The sequence below is a fragment of the Podarcis liolepis genome, assembly GCF_965112155.1.
Source record: "Podarcis liolepis genome assembly, chromosome: 5".
Classification (NCBI taxonomy): Eukaryota; Metazoa; Chordata; class Lepidosauria; order Squamata; family Lacertidae; genus Podarcis; species Podarcis liolepis.
The window spans coordinates 101,344,326-101,362,014 of NC_139556.1; the positions used below are offsets into that span (position 1 = coordinate 101,344,326).

The following is a 17,689-nucleotide window of genomic DNA, read 5'->3' on the forward strand; positions in this document are numbered from 1 at the left end:
TCATTACTCTTCCATTTTGCCGCGATCAGAACTCTTGCTGCCGCCGTCGCATATAAAAAGATACTCTTCCTCTTTTTATACCACACTGCCTCTAGCAGGCTCCTCCCCACACCCCGTGGCCCTTATTTCAATGACGGGGTTCCCCTGCAAGAACCACCGACGTGGCAATGAGGGGAGAAGGGTGTGTGTGTGTGTCAGGGGTGTCCCTGAGACGTTTGCCCTGGCTGCTTGAACTTCCTCGACAGCTAGCTAGTAGGCAGGGAAGCCCTTGCAACGATCCACAAAGCCATCATTATTTAAAACCCAGAAGCCCACACGCTCCGCTGCCTTTCCTTCTGCGGGATTTTCTCATTTCCTCAAAAAACCGCCCGGACTGGTCTGCTTCCCTGCAAAAAGCTCTTTTGGGTTTCCTGGAGAGAACGTCTCCTCGCCTGACGCAACGAGGCAGTTAATCCATTGCATGAGCGAGGCCATGTGTTCCTAGGTGGGGTGGGAGAGCCCGTAGGGAAATGCGTCAAAAATAAAAAAGCAATAATAATCCGGGATCCTGCTCATCAGCGTGTCTCCATAGGCTGCAGTTCTTTCCTGTCTGCAATGGAGATAACAAGGCCTTTGGTTCTTTTGCAGCAAAGGGATGTGAGTGCACAGGAGAGTTTGTCTTTCTCTTTCTCTCTCTCCCTCTTGATCTCCCTCAAAATAAATCCAGCTCGAAGGGATTGCGCTCTCCGCACGACTACCTGAGAGGCCTCGCCGACAGCCCCAAGCAGCGTCGAGCGTGCCAAAAAAGGCTGTCAGGTTTCTTTGCTTTTTGGGCAGACTGAGCTGCCACAACAGCTTTAAAAATAAAATAACTTGGTTGATAAGACACTTGGCTTAAAATTTATCCTGTGGGGGTGCGGGGAAGCGCTATGTGAATAGGAACAAAAGTCAGGTGATACAGCAGCGGTTTGTGGTAAATGGTGACTTCGTTTAAAAATGACAACCATAGTTAGGATTCTAGTCCTCATGGTTATGGAGCGATAAAGTACTATAGGAAGGCTGCAGTTGAGGGATAAGGGGCAGCAAAGGCTTCTTGAGCCAGATTCAGTTTTAAGGTGGTGTCCAAAGGTCATTGGGAAAGTTAGCAATTTAGGGTGATCTGCAAGGGGGGGGGTGAGGGGGTGAGTCACAAATGTTGGTGCTAGGATTAGGGATAGGGTTAGATTCTGTTTGCACTTATTGTACTTTTTGAAACAGAAAACCGAACTGAAACACAACCGTCTTTTGAAATTTGTACCTCTTCTGAATTTCGCAACTTGCTTCTCTGGGCAAAACGTGTGTACAGAAATGTCCATATAGTGTAGAACATGAGACACAAAACGGCGTTGCGTCTTTGCGATTGCTTGCGAAACTGGGCCTGGCAGGCAAAACGGCATACGGAACAGGCACATTGAGAGAAAGGCACACTGAAACATTGCAGATTTTTGTGAGGGTTTCTCCTTTTGAGAGAGAGAAAATCGCAAGCTGGTGTGGAAATGTGATGGGAAGTGAGCTGGTGCCTGGTGAAACGAGGAACGGTGCAAAACCCAACCTGGCAGGTCCTTCCATCCTTAGGGAGGGTATCCGTCTTGGATGAGCAAAGGTTTTTGGATTGTAGCTCGGGCATAGGCTCGGGCATAGGCTGGTCTGCCTTCTGCTAGAATAATAATAATAATAATAATAATAATAATAATAATAATAATAATATTATTATTATTATTATTGAGGCTTATCTGACTTCCTTAGGGCCCGGGACCTCTAGGGTGTTGCTATTTATGGACCTTAAGGTCCTCCGTGGGGCATACCAGGAGAGGCGGTCCCATAGGTACGAGGTACGAGGGTCCTAGGCCATGAAAGGTCAAAACCAGCACCTTAAATCTGACCCTGTACTCCACCGGGAGCCAGTGCAGCTGGAAAAGCACTGGGTGAATATGCTCCCATGGCAGAGACCCTGTAAGGAGCCTCGCTGCAGCATTCTGCACCTGCTGGAGTTTCTGGGGCAGCTTCAAGGGCAGCCCCGCGTAGAGTGAATTACAGTAGTCAAGCCTGGAGGTGACCGTCGCATGGATCACTGTGGCCAGGTCGGGGCGGGAAAGGTAAGGGACCAACTGCTTGATGCGGCGAAGGTGGAAAAATGTCGCCTTGGCTGTTGCTGTGACTTGCGCCTCCATGGAAAGGGAGGCGTCAAGGATTACACCCAAAGTCTTAACGGAAGGCAATGGCACTAATTGGGCCCCCGCAAGAGAAGGGAGTTGGTCCCTCATCCCCATGCCATCCCGACCCAGCCATAGGACCTCTGTCTTCAAAGGATTTAGTTTCAATCGGCTCCCACGAAACCATCCAGCCACAGCTTCCAAGCATCTGGTCAGTGTGTCCGGGGCTGAGTCGGTGTGGCCATCCATCAGCAGATAGAGCTGAGTGTCATCAGCATATTGGTGATAGCCCAGCCCAAAGCTCTGGACAATCTGGGCAAGGGGGCGCATAAAGATGTTAAAGAGCATCGGGGAGAGGATTGCGCCCTGCGGCACTCCACACACCAAGGAGTGGCGCGACGACATCTCCCTCCCTAGCGCCACCCTCTGTCCCCGACCAGAGATAAAAGAGCACAGCCATTTAAGGGGGAAACGCAGAAAATCCCAGGTCAATCTTACTCCTGCCATTGGAGGTGCCTTGCCCAAGAAGGCCCTCCATGGTCTCTTGCTGGAGGGGGGGGGGCTTGACCCTTGCTGACCCCTGGTGCCGTCCTTGGGCAGCTGAGCCCCCTCTCCTGTCTAAGAGACAGGACATCTCTCTTCCTCCTGTCAACAAGATATATGCATCTCCCTCCCTGACCCCTTGAGGGGCTTTGCCAAGGAGGATGCTTCCAGTGGTGCCTCAGGGTTTGAACTCAGCGGGACCCCCTCGGAAGCCCCTGCACTGCAGATTCTTACAACCTGACCTGCGTTGCCTGCAAATGTTGTACATCATATCTGCGCTCCCTGGCTGTGCGCAGATCTATATATAACTCTCCACGGTGGGAGGTATTTTGGCTGATACACTCGCAGCTATGATCCGCGGCGAGAGATTTAAAAATATCTCGCTGAGAGCACACGGTGACAGAAGCCGTCGAGAGGGCCGTGCGTGGCAGAGACCGCAGAAAGAGGCTCGTGAAAGGGAGGAGAGAGAGAGAGAGAGAGAGGGAGGGAGCGCTTGTTGCTATCACTCTCTGCATTTGTCTCCTGGACTGTTTGCTACTTTTCTTCCCCTGGCAAAGCTCCTTGTTTTCCTCCTGCCAGAAACGTTTTGTGCTTCCAGTCGGGGGGGGGGGGAGCAGCTGTCTCTCTTCCCCTCCCTCCTAATTCCCACTTCACTGGTTCTGATGTCGGTGGGCAGCGTTCTAGGCCGTCTCTCTGGAGCCAAGGAAGCCCCGAGCCACAGGAGAGGTCTGGGTTGCTCTCGCATTTAGCCAACAGCCAGGGTGGCGCATGGTTTGAGAGGGCACATCCAGCCTAGAGAACCTCTCCACCTAGAGGGACGGATTGGTTTTCTTTACAGAGAGCTGGGAAGTGGGTCGTTCTGCCAAAGATGGATTGTTTGCATGCTTCAAAGCGGCACATTCTAGGGCATTGGCATTTGAGGAAACAGAGCCTAAGACGTGCCGATGAGAAGGTCGGCGGTTTGAATCCCTGCAACGGGGTGAGCTCCCGTTGCTCGGTCCCTGCTCCTGCCAACCTAGCAGTTCAAAAGCACGTCAAAGTGCAAGTAGATAAATAGGTACCGCTCCGGCGGGAAAGGAAACGGCATTTCCGTGCGCTGCTCTGGTTCGCCAGAAGCGGCTTAATCGTGTTGGCCACATGACCCGGAAGCTGCACGCCGGCTCCCTTGGCCAATAAAGCGAGATGAGCGCCGCAACCCCAGAGTCGTCTGCGACTGGACCTAACGGTCAGGGGCCCCTTTACCTTTACCTTTAAGCTGAGATAAATCTAGGCAGAAGGCAGTTCGGATGCACTGGGAGCACTGGGCGCAACCCTGGAGAGTGTGCAGAGAGAGACTCAAACTACACGCAATGTTCATCACACGTTCTTTCCATACAGGCACCCCGTTTAGTTTGAATCCATGATGATTTGTGCTCATGATGGTTTCAGGGTGCTCATACATGATCCCACTTTCACTTCCATTTGCAGCCAAAAAGTTTTGGGGCTTCATTTCCATCCAGTGCATGCCCCCGTGGCGTAGCTGAAACCCCATAACATTCCATAGCACAAATGAGGGGTTTTCGGTCCCACTTTTGTGGTGCTATAGCACAGGGGTGGCAAACTTCCAAGAGACTGCGATCTACTCATAAAAACTGGCAGTGACCTACCCCTTTTTGGGGGGTTTGGGTCAAAGTTGTTGAGTTTTTTCAGGGAGGAGGTAAAATGTTTTTTAGGGTAGCCCCAGTTGTTCAACTTCTTTGGGGGGAAACCAATGATCTACCAGCGATCTACTGCAGACATCCAGTGATCTATGGGTAGATCACTACCTACCTGTTGGACATGCCTGCTATAGCGTAAAGCAGCGCTCCCTGCAGGAACAATAATGTGTTAACTGTTGGGAAGCATTGCAGAAAAAATAAATAAAGCAGAATGATGTGTGGACAGTCCGGTATAAATCTGCCACATATGCGTTACTAATTGCATCCATGACAGGTGGAGGAATATACCTGCAAGATCAAAACCAGTTGGGAGACCCCCCCCCAGTCTTTCCTTCCACCCCCAGGGCAACTTCCTGTCTCACTGATGGAGGGTGTGAAAGTAGTGGTTAGAAGTTATGCAAAAAAAAACCCCTGAGAATTCGTTAGTGTTATGGCCAGATCCGATTGTGAGGGGACAGGTGGGATGGTTGCACAGAGAGGGATAAAACCATTGGCGTACCTTCCAGTTCTACAATTCTGTATGTTTCTTCAGATTTGGCTCATGTTAGGATCTTGAAACCGAGCCCAACTCATTTCCAGGGCTCCCCGTAAGCTGCGAGGGAAATAAGCGGTCCTGCGTCTTGAACCCGGGGCTTCACCTGCCATGAACTCTGGGCCTTGGGCTTGGAGTCTCGTGGCCTTAGCCCAGAGATTTGCCCACAACCGTGTCTCTGCGCTGCTGAGAGCTCTTTTTAAGCATAGATATGTTTTTGCAAGAGAACCAGTGTAGTGTAGCAGTCAGAGTATCAGACGAGGACCTGGGAGAGACTTCGGTTCGAATCCCCCACTCGGCCATGAAGTTCACTGGGGTGACCTTGGGCCCCTCCCTGCCTCTCAGCCCAACCTTCCCCTCAGGGTTGTTGTTGTGATTAAATGAGGAGGGGGGAACCATCTTTGCCTGACCTTGAGCTCCTTGGAAGAAAAGGAGGGATTTAAATGCAATGAATGAATGAATGAATGGGTCTCTAGTAAGGAAAAGGAAAGGGACCACGTAAAACGGAAGGGACCACATCCGTGGTCTAGTAGAGAGATGCTGAGAGTCGCGACAAAGGTGGTGTGTAGGGAATAAATGGAACTGGCGAGACTCTTTGGATTCAGCTCAAAGTTGTGGTCCGATTAGGCACACTCTTGCCTTACTCGAATCCTTGAGGACTCCTTGTTTAAAACATATAATTTTTATTAGATTTCCTGCTTTACAATGTTGAATATGCATTTAAACAACCGTAAAATATCAACGACTTCCCTTCTTCGCTTTCCATGGTTCATTTTGCATACCATAAATCCCTGCATGTTTTACATAAATTAGAGACGTCACCTTGCCAACAAAGGTCCGTATAGTAAAAGCTCTGGTTTTCCCAGTAGTGATGTATGGAAGTGAGAGCTGGACCACAAAGAAGGCTGATCGCCGAAGAATTGATGCTTTTGAATTCTGGTGCTGGAGGAGACTCTTGAGAGTCCCATGGATGGCAAGAAGATCCAACCTCTCCATTCTGAAGGGAAATCAGCCCTGAGTGCTCACTGGAAGGACAGATCCTGAAGCTGAGGCTCCAAGACTTTGGCCACCTCATGAGAGGAGAAGACTCCCTGGAAAAGACCCTGATGCTGGGAAAGATGGAGGGCACAAGGAGAAGGGGATGACAGAGGATGAGATGGTGGGACAGTGTTCTCGAAGATACCAGCATGAGTTTGACCAAACTGCGGGAGGCAGTGGAAGACAGGAGTGCCTGGAGTGCTCTGGTCCAGGGGGTCACGAAGAGTCGGACACGACTAAACAACTAAACAACAACAAAAACTATCCAGTATTCCATTATTACATCCATCAAAACATATTTACCCCGTTGAATTTATCTTAAGGCTACCAACGTTGTCAAGCGTACACAATTCCTCCCCCATATTCAATAAACATTTTCCTTGAGGGCTCTTGAGGGCAGCCCCGAAGGTTGAAGGTTCACATCTTCTTCTGGCTCCCAAATCCAGCTCACTCCGTTGCAAGCATGTCACAAACGCTACCAGGGATCTGGGCGTCTGTGAAAAATTTGAGGTGGGTGAAAAAACAACTCCTGGCACAGTCAGGGGCACGAGCTAGCCGGGGCGTGAAAAACGAGCCCAGGGCAGAGTCGGACGAGAACACCTAAGTCGGAGGTCCCATGCGACACGGCTGGGCACCCACCCCTGCCATGCGCCATCTCTGGAAGTTGTCGGCAGCTGCGAGACCCAGAGCACATCTTGTACATTCCCCCGGCTTCTCGGAGACCGCGATGTAAGCCTCCTGTCCTCAGCCTCCGCTGTAGGAAGGCACGGGATGAGCTGGAGGAGACGAGAGCGGCCGTGGCAGTTTTATGTTCCCCTGCTGGGCGTCTAACGTGGCTGGCACTTAATTATGGTGGCACCTGCTCCTCTCGCTCGGTTTTCCCTCCCCGGAGCGAGACGTCGTGGGCTTGTTTCGCCAGGCCGGAGGCGCTGCCTGTAAACAGGACGGGCTGTTGGGTTTCCGCTCTGCCTTGTCGGTGTAACCTTAGACCCTTCTTCCCAGGCAGAGCTGACACTCCAAAATAATCCCTCTCGTCATGCGCCTCGCCTGAGCTCATCTCCAGAGATGCTTCTGACCTTGTTCGCACCAGCGGAAAGGCGCCTTCGCCAGGGGCTTAGCCCCAGAACATGTTTGCAACGGGAGGGGCTAGATCTTCTCTGTTTAACATAAAAAATAAGCTGCTTCTCTTTCCTGGTCGGTCTGTTAATGTTTGAGTACTGCGGTGAGACTCCCTCTTCTAAAATCTATCTAAGACTAATAAACTTATAATAATAATTTTATTATTTGTACCCCACCCATCTGCTGCCCATCTAGTCCAGCATCCAATTTACTATGGTTTAGAGATGGGTGGATCTGTCAATTTAGATTTCTTTCGGTTTCTCATCCCCCACCCCCAATCTTTAGGTTTCTGCATTTGTTTGTGATACTACTTATTCTTTTTAAAAATCCTCACAAGAATTCACCAGCATTTCTCTCGATGTGTCCTGTGGTGTACACTTTTTGTATGCAATTTTGCACGATAAGACACTTTTTTTTTTGCACAAAATGTTTTCCCCTGTCATAATGCACATTTGTATGTTATTTCCACCAATGCATGCATTCTTCTGCACACTTTGCCCATGTCTATTCATTTTTGTACACATTAACTGGCTTGAGAAATGCACAGCCAGATTTGGAGAAATGCGAGTTTCTTCGGATCCCTATATTTTGTTTCATGTACTGTTTGGGAAGGCACAAAGTGGATTAAAAAGGTAAAGGACACCTGACAGTTAAGTCCACTCGCGGACGACTCTGGGGTTGCGGCGCTCATCTCGCTTTACTGGCCGAGGGAGCCGGCGTACAGCTACTGGGTCATGTGGCCAGCAGAACTAAGCTGCTTCTGGCGAACCAGAGCAGCGCAGGGAAACGCCGTTTACCTTCCCGCTGGAGTGGTACCTATTTATCTACTTGCACTTTGACGTGCTTTCGAACTGCTAGGTGGGCAGGAGCAGGGACGGAGCAAGGGGAGCTCACCCCGCTGCGGGGATTCGAACCGCCAACCTTCTGATCGGCAAGTCCTAGGCTCTGTGGTTTAGGCCACAGCGCCACCCGCGTCCCTTCTACAAAGTGGATTACTTTCCCTTTAAATGAGAACAGCGTCAGATTTCTCCATCCTTTTCCGTGATGGCAAGCTGGGCATGAGCTCAAATACGCCTTTCCGAATTTGCTACCCTTGCATGGCTGCTGTCACTTCTTGGCCCGCCAGAACTCCAGCCCCAACCAAACAATGTCCCTATGGAGAAATACTGTTTGTTTCCTCCACAAGTGTCTCTAAACCAATTCTAATTCCATGATAGATGTGATACCTTTCAGATGCCTCAGTAAGGGGAGGCTGTGCTTTATTGAAGTCCTCTCTGTATTGGTTCTCTGTAGTACCATATTCCATGCCCACTACCGACCATAGACTCATGGAAGGAACCTCAGCGGTCATCTAGTCCAACCCCCTGAAATGCAGGAATCTCAGCTGAAGAAGGCCACCCAACCTCTGCTTAAAATGCTCACGGAAGGAGAGTCCATCTTCAGAGGGAGTCTGTTCCCTGATCAGCTGGACAGCTCAGTTGGTTAGAGTATGGTGCTGCTGCTGATGCCAACGTTGCAGGTTTGATCCCCGTTTGGGACACTTGCATATTCCTGCCTTGCAGGAAGGTGGACTGAATGATCCTCAGGGTCCCTTCCAAATCTGTGATTCTATGGTTCTCCTATCAAAACAGCGCTCACAGTCAGAAAGTTCTTCCTAGCTGAAATCTCCTTTCCTATTATTTGAATCCGCTTGTTCAGGTCCTGCCCTTTGGAGCAGCGGAAAACCAGCTTCCCCACAACCCCATTTGACAGCGCTCCAGAGATCCTGGAAGATGACTCTCACCTCTTGGTCTCCTCTTCTCCAGGCTAAACATACCCAACTCCCTCAACCATTCCTCATAAGGCTCGGTTTACGTGTCAGTAACATGACACAGTCTTTGGGACCTCAGCTACTTCCAGTTGGGCTGAGCGGAGTTTCTGATTCCTCGCCCCGTCTGCACACCCCGTGCTCTGCGGGGCGACAGGATGGCTGAATGTAGCTGGGGGGGGGGGGGGTTGAGCTGAGAGCTTAGAAGGGAGGGAGTCCAGCCACCTTCCTGTGTGCACAGAAATAGCATTCAATCTCTTCTGCAGCAGGATCTTTCTGGTTCCTAAATGTTGGGAATATTGAGGGTTAAAGAGACACATGTTTCTGACACTGTGCGTTAAACAATTGGCTCAACCTCTAGAGTTAAGTGGATGCGGGTGGCTCTGTGGGTTAAACCACAGAGCCTAGGACTTGCCGATCAGAAGGTTGGCGGTTCGAATCCCCGCAACGGGGTGAGCTCCCATTGCTCGGTCCCTGCTCCTGCCAACCTAGCAGTTCAAAATACGTCAAAGTGCAAGTAGATAAATAGGTACCACTCAGGCGGGAAGGTAAATGGTGTTTCCGTGCGCTGCTCTGGTTTGCCAGAAGCGGCTTAGTCATGCTGGCCACATGACCTGGAAGCTGTACGCCGGCTCCCTCGGCCAGTAAAGCGAGATGAGCACCGCAACCCCAGAGTCGGTCATGACCGGACCTAATGGTCAGGGGTCCCTTTACCTTTACCTAGAGTTAAGTACGTAATGAGGCAAGCAGCTGGGACATGGCTGGTTGGTGTATCAGAGTAGATCTGGTGGGACCCACTTTTCAGGGACAGAGGGAGCAACGCCCCTGCCTCCTTCCTCAAAGGCAAGGCTGGAATTGAAAATGGGATTATAGCATTGTGCGTGGGTGATGGGGCACATTCGCCATCCTGGCAATTTGAAAAGGAGCCTTGAAAGAGACATCAGTTACCTTAAATTTAGACTCCCAATTTACATTTTTGCAAAAACGAGCTGGCGTTGAGAAACCCAAGGGCAATAGAAACGTATTTCTCAGACCGAGATCCAAAAAAATAAATAAATCAGCGTGAATAGCCTGAAAGTAAAACTGGCCGGGAGCCAGTGGGAAAACCAATTTGGTTAGTGCTTTTCCTCTCCTCCCCAAATTCTTGAGGCTGAAAGGAGAAGAGAGAAGAAAATAAGAAATCAAAAGAGCTGAATTCAGAGGGAGGGGAGAGACATGCGGAAGCCCTGTGTGGGAAAGTTTTATACTCCATTTCATTTTGTTTCTTTCAATACAGCTGCATTTCTTCCCAAACACCCAACTCGGATTGCACATAGCATCCTACAAATAGTTGAGTGGACACAATCCGCTGGGGCGTCTTTTGCACAAGCCCTTGGAAATTGCTGGGACTTGTGCGAGTCTTGCTTTTGGGCCCGTGCTGCTTCTAAAGAAGAATAAAGTTTAGGACAACTTATGGCACAAACAGGGAGGTGTTAGGGAGCAAGACACTGAATCCCTAGTTCCTCTAAACTCCCCCAAAAGTACATGTTTGAAGTAGAACCACTGTTTGGGGGATGCCTCATCTTAAGACTATTTTGACACGGAGCCACGGGACGACTGGGCTGCCATGTTCCGGGGCCTTCTGTTGTGTTAAAAAAAGCGAGTGGCGAAAGCAGACGAGATTGCTAGCCTGTCGTATCGCTTGCTTGTTTTGCTTCTTGTCTGCTGCGCGGATGCCTTGGAAATGCAAACATTTCCCTGACTGCAAAGGCATTTCGCGGCTCGCTCGCCATGAGGCCAGCGGCGCTGGGATGCTTTGAGCCTTGCTGTTCAGTTCGTGGAAAACAGGATCGCGTTTCGCCATGCCTGTCTCTAGTAAACACATTGCTCGCCTTTCTGGAAGCGGCTGTGACTCAATAGAAGGCCAACTTTGTACGTTCCGGGGGGGAGGGAGAGGGGGCAATTATGCAGCCGTAGAGCAACATGCGCAGCTTCCAGAAGGGCTCCAGGTCCTCAGTATCTCCAGTTACAAGGCTCAGGGGAGGGTCCTTACCTGCCCAAGACCCCCAGAGAGCCACAGTAAACCATGTGGAGGTGGAGGATCCCTGACTGTAAAAGGCAGCGTCGAATGTTCATACTTGGCGGTTTGGAAAAGCACCAAAGTATGTTTGACCTCCTTTGCAGTGGCTCGATTCGGCGTTGCTGGAATTCTGCAAAGTCATTGTCTTCCTTGAGCTTGCTATGAATTGCTGGTTGGCAACAAAATTCAGGGAAGCAATTTGCACACTTTTCTGCTGAGCGGCCCCCAACATGCTTGTGGGCACATTGCGGGCCATGCTCAGTGTGCACAGTTCCAGTGGCGCGCCGGGGAAAAGGGGCTTGCTTTTGCTCCCCCACCCCACCCCTAATCATGAGCTATACACCCCCAAGACTCTCCTGCAGCTGCAGATGGATGTCTTGCCTTTGGAGAAATTTTGTGCAACGTTTTAAGACATCGTTTCTAAAATGAGGCATCCTAGGGCTAATGCCCTGATCCTGTGGAAGTTAGGCATGCTTACCTGAGGTGTTTCGGCTGCTGTTACTTATGGGTTCAGGGCAGCAGGTTTGAGTGCTGGCATGGAAAAGAGAATGTGGAACTGAGCCCTGGCTCAAGCTGTAGCCCAGGGGTCGGCAAAGTTTACCTCGCCTGGATCGGTTCACTCCAGCCAAGATCCCTTCATGGGCCGGATCCCGCATGCGTCCACGATTTCTGCCGTCTGTACAGACACAATTTCTGGTGTCTGAGCATGCGCAGAAACGATTTCCAGCACTGTGGAAGCAAGTCCCCGTGCTGCGCTGCACCAGTTTAGCACAGCATGCGGGGACTCGCCGAGTGGGTGGCTTGGTTCAGGGGTGGCTTGTGGGCTGGTTCAATGCCCCCCGTGGGCTGCTTGTGGCCCATGGGCCTTAGGTTGCCTACCCCTGCTGTCGCACTTCAGCCTTGCAGTCCCTGTTTGGTTATGTGAAAAGGTCACCTGAACAGGGGAGCTTTTATGCACATCTCTGCATGTGCAGCTGCCATTCATTTCAGGGGGAGCTCATGAAAATGATGGTCCTGATATATTTACCTGGTGAAGCTTCCTCCAGGCCATATGCTCTTATCCAGTTTCTGGAAAGGGTTGATTCAGGACTGCTGGGATTTGGACCCCCGAGAATCTACTCTAACAATGTAGGTTCCTGGTCCTCATTTGTTAAGAGTTTGAAACCAGGAGGTGGTGCCCGTGAAATGTCCAGGCAGTGTTGCCAAATGGTTACAGACCCTTTAAAATATCAGAGTTCAAAATGAATCCCATAACTTTGACGATTGCTTTGCAAACAGTGGTTTAATAATTTGCAGGACACGTTTTGACCAAGGAATTTGAAGCCAGATTTGGTGGTTGTCTATTGCGTTTTCCTTAGGAATCACTATCCTTTCAGGCTTAATAGCTTATTGTTGAGGTCTGCTGTAGTCAGAGCTTTTTAAATTCCTTGCATCTGTTCTCCCAACACGTGCTCCAGATATTGTATTCTGGGGTGGGGGAACCACTCAGCTTTTGTTTGAGAAATGCCTAGCCCCTTATATTGATGTCTACCACTTAACAAAAGTTGCAGGTAACTGTGTTGGTCTATTAGGAAAGCAAACAGATATTCCCACAAAACAACAAGAGGATAATGTCCTTATTATCTCACAAAGGGAAAGTTGCTCAGGTGAACTTCATTGGGCATTCAAATCATGCATAAGAAGGTTGCTTGAGCCTGACAATGTATTGGACAAGTGTGAGAATCATAGAATTGTGGAGTTGGAAGAGACCTCCGAGGGTCATCTAGTCCAACCCCCTACGATACAGGAATCTCAACTAAAGCATCTCTGGCAGATGGCCACCTAACCTCTGCTTAAAAACCTCCAAGGATGGAGAGTCCACCGTCTACCTCCTGAGGGAGTCCGTTCCACTGTTGTACAGTTTTTAGTGTCAGAAAGTTCTTCCTAGTGTTTAGAGTCCATTGGTTCAGGTTCTCTGGAACAGCAGAAGACTAGCTTGCTCCATCTTGCATGTGACAGCGCTTCAGTTATCTGAAGGTGACATGACAGCCCTTATATTAGCAACACTGGGGATGAGTTTTGAGGGTGTGTTGATACCTTAACATTAGTAAAGGTAAAGGGACCCCTGACCATTAGGTCCAGTCGTGACCGACTCTGGGGTTGCGGCACTCATCTCGCTTTATTGGCCAAGGGAGCCGGCGTACAGCTTCCGGGTCGTGTGGCCAGCATGACTAAGCCGCTTCTGGTGAACCAGAGGAGCGCACGGAAACGCCATTTACCTTCCCGCCAGAGTGGTACCTATTTATCTATTTGCACTTTGACATGCTTCGAACTGCTAGGTTGGCAGGAGCAGGGACTGAGCAACGGGAGCTCACCCCGTCGCGGGGATTCGAACCGCCGACCTTCTGATCAGCAAGTCCTAGGCTCTGTGTTTTAAACCACAGCGCCGCCCATGTCCCACCTTAACATTGCCAAGTGCTTAACCTGGTTAACAATAATGGCTTTGTTTTATATCCGCAACACCCTGTCCCTGCCAGGTAGGCCAAACAGCCCCTCAATGTTCGAACGCAGGACTGTTTTGAGACTAAACCTCTTGCTTCTGTTTGTTTGCTAGGCCCAGTCGGTTCTCCAGAGCTCTCCTCCTGAAATCACTTCCCAACAGACAACATTCCTTTTTAAACTGTGGGATCCAGAACTGAGCAGCAGACTCCAGGTAAATCCTTGCCAGAACTGAAATCTGCAGTGCTGATTAACTATTGCATCTTCTGAGCTGCACAAGGAACAGCTAATACGATGTATTGGTTTAAAGGCATGAGAAACTGGGTTCAAATCCTCACGCACCCTCAAAAAATCACCATCTGATCTTGGGCCAGTCCTGATTTTGATCTTGCAGCCTCTCCTACCTCGAAGGGCTGTTTTGCGGCTAAAACAGGTGATCCCTCAGATTCCTGGAGGAAAGGCAGGATAGAACTGCCAAAGATGGTTGCGTGGGATTATTGAACGTGGACCTCCATGCCAAACAAAATCCCTTCCTTTAAAAAACTGCACACCAGGGAGAAGGCTGAGAGCAAGAGAACACATTTCCCTGACACCCAACTTTTCCGAGTCCTTGCATCACACGCTACTCTCTCGTTTGCTTTTCGGTCCAAGGTTGAATGTTTTCGTTTCTGCTGTTCTGGTAGCTTTGTGGCCCTGGCAAAGGTGATTTGGGGTCAGCAGAGCGGCTTTACAATGTGTGTGTACACAAAAACCCTCTCCGAAGTGATGGAGCATTGATTTGTTCAAAGGCTTGCCTTTTTCCACGGCTCTTGTTGCCCTTCCTTTGCTGCCCGTCTCTCTCTCTCTTCTTTCGCTCTTTAGTAAAGTAAATAATGCATGCAGGATGCAAACGAGGGCTGAAATTTTAGAAGGGCTGACCCAACACATTACTGCAGATCAATCCATTCGGTTACGCGAAGCACTTCTTTAGAGGAGGAAAGGAACTCTGGTTTCGAGAAAAGCGCTGGGGTTTATTTTGGGACTCGGTTTAGCTGCTTCTCCCTGCATCTGGGGCAGAGGGGAGAAGATTCCTCGTCAACAAACAACAAGCACCGCTTGTGCCACTGCCCCCATTCCCTCGCGCTGCCCAAATTCATACCTTGGAACCGTTAGGGTGCAAAGCCAGGGGCGCCCCCAACCTTTTTGCTCCCGGTGAGAATGCAAAGAAGGCAGGGAATAATCTGCAGCCGGGTCCTGGAATTGTGCATGCCACTTCCTGTACTTCATTGCAAACTTTGGTTCCTTCCATCACTGAGCACGCCAGCGTCTTTGCAGCGCCTTTCAGGATGAGACTTTCCTTCCCCGAGTACATTTCCAGAACCCTCCTGAGTTTGCCTGTCTAATATGTCCCCAACCTCACTATCCCTGTACCAAATTTAGTTTGCAGCAGGGATGGCTCATTGTGGAAGGCTGCCTGCCTGGGCTGGCAAAATACCAGCAACCCAGTTCCCCCCCTTCGTAAAATTTATTTGTTGTTATTGTTGTTTAGCCGTTTAGTCGTGTCCGCCTCTTCGTGACCCCATGGGCCAGAGCACGCCAGGCACTTCTGTCCTCCACTGCCTCCCGCAGTTTGGTCAAACTCATGCTGGTAGCTTCGAGAACACTGTCCCACCATCTCGTCCTCCGTCGTCCCCTTCTCCTTGTGCCCTCCATCTTTCCCAACATCAGGGTCTTTTCCAGGGAGTCTTCTCTTCTCATGAGGTGGCCAAAGTCTTGGAGCCTCAGCTTCAGGATCTGTCCTTCCAGTGAGCACTCAGGGCTGATTTCCTTCAGAATGGAGAGGTTTGATCTTCTTGCAGTCCATGGGACTCTCAAGAGTCTCCTCCAGCACCATCACTCAAAAGCATCCATTTTTTGGCGATCAGCCTTCTTTATGGTCCAGCTCTCACTTCCATAAAATTTATACTTGATTGAAAAAATAAATAAATCTGAAATAACCTCCAAATGGATCACAAAAAGATTAAACAAGAAAATAAAGGGAAAATGGCAACAATGGTTTAAAATATATAAGAAGTTAAAATACTCAAAGGAGGTTCAAACTCTCAGCAGCTTCCTAAGCATTTGGACCGGCTTGTTTAAACAATAATGTTTTTAGCGAGTGCCGAAAAGAATGCAGCGAAGGGACCTTCCTGGTGTCAATTGGCAGGGAGTTCCAAAGGTGCTGCCACACTGAAAGACTTGAGTTCTGAAGGTGTCTGCGTATTGGGGGAGGGGAATGCACTGCCTCGCTCTCTTTTCTTTATCTTCGAAATTCTCCTGTATTGTCGCTTAAACCCGCTGCTCTCTTTTTCTGATATTAATATTTTATTGGAAGAATTTCCTGTATAAAAAGAAAGAGTGATTAAAAGGAAAAGGAAGGAAGAAAAACGCGGATGAAAATAGAAATGAAGGGAAAATGCTCAATACATATGTGCTTAGTCCTATTACCCTGGTAGAAATATATTTATCAATAACCTAATATATTCTGTGTGAAGTTGTTCCAAATATTGTTATATTTATCCAAAGAAAGGTTGCGGCTGTAAGCAGTCCGTTCATACATTGCCAATATTGTCATATTGTCAGGCCATTGATGAAGGGGAATAATACTAATAATACTAATAATACTAATTATTATTATTATTTACACCCCGCCCATCTGGCTGGGTTTCCCCAGCCACTCTGGGCGGCTCCCAACAGAATATTAAAAGCACGATAAACATCAAACATTAAAAACTTCCCTAAACAAGGCTGCCTTCAGATGTCTTCTAAAAGTCAGATAGTTGTTCATTTCCTTGACATCTGCTTGGAGGGCGTTCCACAGGGCAGGGGCCACCACCGAGAAGGCCCTCTGCCTCGTTCTCTATTCTTCTAGTTCACCAGTTTCAATCTCTTAGCCATCATTACTGGACCCACAGTTCCGCCAGCAGCAACTGGCCTGCCTATCAGCCTTCTCTCCCAAGATCATGAGGTCCAGAATCTTGACTTTTGGTTGTCTGAATGCCGTTCTGTGCTGATCTGAGCTCGTGCTGGGCAGCTCTTCCTGTTCCGTCTATAGCTCCCCAGACTCAGGAAGCTAAGATGACGGGGAGAATTGTTTGTCGGAGGCAGACGCAGCTGTTATCTAAGCCCACTTAGCCTCAAAAACAAGTCCTTGAAGAGTCTGCCTGCAGCAGTCTGAATGTTTTCAGCTGTTTGAGCTGCTCCCCGGTCAGACAAAAGCAATCTGTTGCCTGTTCTATAAAGGGAGGTTTAAGAGCGGAGAGTCTCAAGCTTGGAGAAAGGGGCTTTGGAAACGGAGGGGAGATGATGGTTATTTATAAAATCGAGTACGGTGTGGAAAGGATGAATTCCGGGGCCAATTCTACTGACTCTCACAACCCCCCTTTGTATCAATCACCCGCTGACTGGCGACAAGTCGCGGGTGAGCAGGTCCACACTCAAGACATAAACCCGAGGAACGGATTGCTGCAGGCTTGTTGTGGTAGCTGCCGGCAAAAGCGCTTTGGGGGAGAGAAGAAAATATCAGAAAGAAGAAAGGATTAGGCAACTTCACAGAGGTTTGATAGAACCTCCATAGCCAGAGGCAGTTTAGCTTAAGTTACCAAATGTCAGGGACAAACACGAGGAGATGCAGGAAAATTTCCTGCAGGCATTTTCTCTATTCTTACTTAAACTGTCTTTGGGAAACTAGGAAGGTGCCTTATAGTGCGTATGACCATTGCTCCATCTAGCTCAGGCATCCCCAAAATCGGCCCTCCAGCTGTTTGGGGACTACAACTCCCATCATCCCTAGCTAACAGGACCAGTGGTCAGGGATGATGGGAACTGTAGTCCCAAAACATTTGGAGGGCCGAGTTTGGGGATACCTGATCTACCTCAATATTATCTATCCTGACTGACAGTGACTGGCCAGGTTTTCTGACAGGGAATCCTTCCCAGCCCTACCCAGAGACGACTGAATCAGAGAATTGCAGAGTTGGAAGGGAACCCCTAAGGTCATCCAGTCCAACCCCCTTGCAATGCAGGAATCTCAGCTAAAGCATCCCTGACAGATGGCCAGCGGATCTCTGCTTAAAAACCTTCAGTGGAGGAGAGCCCATCACTTCCCTGCTTTCCTGACTGGGGCTAATGGTTGTTGTACCTCACAACTGGATAAGAGTGGTGGACTCGTAATCTGGGGAACCGGGTTCGCGTCTCCGCTCCTCCACCTGCAGCTGCTGGGTGACC

The 17,689-nt window shown here is 49.5% G+C and overlaps 1 protein-coding gene across 5 annotated transcripts in view; it reads left to right on the top strand.

Moving 5' to 3' along the window:
* The window catches only part of LPP (LIM domain containing preferred translocation partner in lipoma), a 311,393-nt gene that overhangs the window by 55,296 nt on the left and 238,408 nt on the right, over positions 1 to 17,689 (top strand). For all 5 annotated transcript variants that reach the window (XR_014526400.1, XM_083504206.1, XM_083504205.1 and 2 more), the window contains one exon: positions 13,560 to 13,658. The gene's annotated coding sequence lies outside the window, so the exon portion shown is untranslated. The remainder of the gene's footprint in view (positions 1 to 13,559; positions 13,659 to 17,689) is intronic.